Genomic DNA, 2,937 nt, shown 5'->3' on the forward strand with positions numbered 1-2,937 from the left:
GTGGGTCAGGAGCTGTCGCATCAGCTTGTTGAAACAGCTCCATGAGATAAGCCCTTCTGTTATCTGGCTAGACCGTAACAGTTATTCATTGTCCATCCAGCCTTACTAGACTTATTGTATTGTATTGCTTTCTACATCATTTTCTAGCACCTGGCCAAAATTATGATACGTAGTTACAGAATGAAAATGTAATGCAATCTTAAGAAAGTTATTTAGGGATCTGTTAATGTGGCTTCATGGTACGGTGATTTCCTAGCATCCATGAAACCCTGGGTTCAATTCCTTAGTTACACACACACACACACACACAAAACCACTGGAAGTGGTGTTGTGCCTCAAATGATAGAGAGCTAGCATTGAGCAAGAAAAAAAAAGCTAAGGAATATTCCCTACCCCTGAGTTTATGCCCCTCGACTGGCAAAAAGAACAAAAACAAATCAAATCAAAACAAAACAAAAACATTCAGTTAGTAAATGCAAAATAAATAACCCACACTTGGAATATATAATTGCTCCTTCCATACTGACACCTGACAACAGTTCCTAATTCATGTACTTTACTTATATTAGGACACTGTGTTGAAAAAAGTCTTGTTCATTAAGTCACAGCAATTAATGCCAGGGATGTGCTTAGATGTCAGGTAACGTTTAATTCTGGAAATTCAACCATTCCTGGATTTGTGTCGTCACTGCTAATCACAAAGAGAATGGTAGGCTATGTGTGATTTTGAAATCTTTTTGGTCAATTATGGCACCAAAAATGCAGAGGCTAATTAATAGTTGTGAAAGAAAATAAGGAGTATATAACTCCAGATAGAAGGAATAAATGATAGTAATTAAGGTATACCAGAAACTGTTCTTGAGAACCATTTTTGGTTATTGTAGAACTAGTTGTCAGCTAGGCTGTTCCTCATTGCCTTTAGCATTCTAAATCTCTTAGGCTAGCTCTTAATCTCTGTGTGATAAATGTATCTCCTTCTATGCTATTCTTTTATACCTTATCTCCTTTGCTTTCTAAAAATCTTATTCTTTCTATATTTCTCTATGAACATTTCCTGATACTAAATACACCTATACAGATGGCAGAGGATGCTAATGAAAGGGTCCCAAAAATCATCAGTCATTAACGTAACAAAATGGAAAAGAGGACATATTTATTGCTACTTCAATTTTTCTGAAATGCTGCAATATCATTTGGTTAAAATTTCCATTCTTTGTCTACACAGTGTCATTCAGTACACATAAATGCAAATATGAGCAGGAGTTGGTTTACTCCTGTAATCCTAGCTACTCAGGAGGTTGAGACCAGAAGATTGTGGTTCAAAGCCAGCCTGGACAGGAAAGTCCACGAGACCCTAACCTTCAATTAACCACCAGAAACCCGGAGGTGGTGCTCTAGCTTAGCACCCAGGATCCGAGTTCAAGCCCCACAACCAACAAAAAAGGTGAAATATAACTTTAAGTTTCCCCAAAAGGAATGACAAGTTCAATAATCTTCCCAAACAAAAAAATTCCAAAATGATTCAGTGCACCTACTTTTGCTGAGTTATGTTATGGATTCTTTTCTGGACATATGCTCTAAAATCAAATCATTTAACTAGGGATACAGGTGGACCCATTTCAACAATGAGATGTACAAATCGTTATGTTGAAAAACGAACTTTACAACGTTGGTGGGCGGGAGGATCGGGTATGGGGAGGGGGGAATATGGGAAGGGATGGGAAGGGGAAACAAAGAGGAGGCAACAATGATTGATAAGAAATGTACTCGTTATCTTGCCCATGTAATTGTAACTCCTCTGTATGGTATGCTCACAATAATAAAGAAAAAAATTGTAAAATATTAGCTTTACAATAAACTTCATCTAATATTTCTCATTTGAAAAGAGAAGTCTATACAGTTGATGTCACTTGGCTTTCTTACTATCTTAGTTTAAAGCCAAACCAGGTAGGAGATTCTGCCAAACTCTTATTTGTAATTACACAGCAAAAAAGCCAGAAGTGGAATTTTGGTTCAAGCAGTAGAGTACTAGCTTTGGGGGTAGGTGAGCAGAAAAGAAAACTGTTCAGGGACAGGGTTCAGCCTCTAGGTTCAAGCCCCAGAACCAACACAAGCTAAACACAAAAGCAAACAAAAAACCAGATATTTCATTGGGACCCTCCTTAAAGGAGTATTGGTCTGAGAAGTGGCTCCTTTTGCTGATCATATACACTGGATGCTTTTTTGGAATCCTTACTGCTCTGGAGAACTCAGGACCAAACTAAAGTAATTCATAACTGACTTCTGCAACAAAAGAATCATCTCAGGGGTGAAATATCCATGCAAAAAACACTATAGCAGTAGAATTTTTTGGGGGGTCCAGTCTTGGGCCTGAACTCTGGGCCTGGGCGCTTTACCTCAGCTCTTCAACTCAAGGCTAGCGCTCTACCACTTGAGCCACAGCACCACTTCTGGCTTATTTTTGCTTATGTGGTGCTGAGGAACCTAACCCAGGGCCTCAGGCATGCAAGGCAAGTGCTCTACCACAGAGCCAACTTCCCAGCCCCAGCAGAAGAACATATTTAAAACAACGTTATTTCTTTTTGTTCTATGCTGGCCATCAAATGGCACATTTTATCTTTTTGTAATACTCTCAACTACAAGTTTACAGAAAAATTATATATAAGTAAAAACACACTAGAAAAAGTCAGGGACAGAGTTTCCTTCAAGCCTTCGGATTCTCTTCTTTTACAGTAAAAAGGAAAGCACAATTTAACTTGAACTTTGTCAATCCTCTATGTTCCATTCCTCTACTGGGATCAGTTTCCATATCCAGTAACAGTTACTTCCAGGAACAATCTATGGTGCTGCTTGAGGTATAATGAATGATTTCTGGCTTCACCGAAATAACACAAGAACACATTTGGACCTGATGTAACACGTATTTCAGAGACAACT

Source organism: Dipodomys merriami, unplaced genomic scaffold, assembly GCF_024711535.1.
Source record: "Dipodomys merriami isolate MVZ:Mamm:240054 unplaced genomic scaffold, mDipMer1.0.p SCAF_238, whole genome shotgun sequence".
Lineage (NCBI taxonomy): Eukaryota > Metazoa > Chordata > Mammalia > Rodentia > Heteromyidae > Dipodomys > Dipodomys merriami.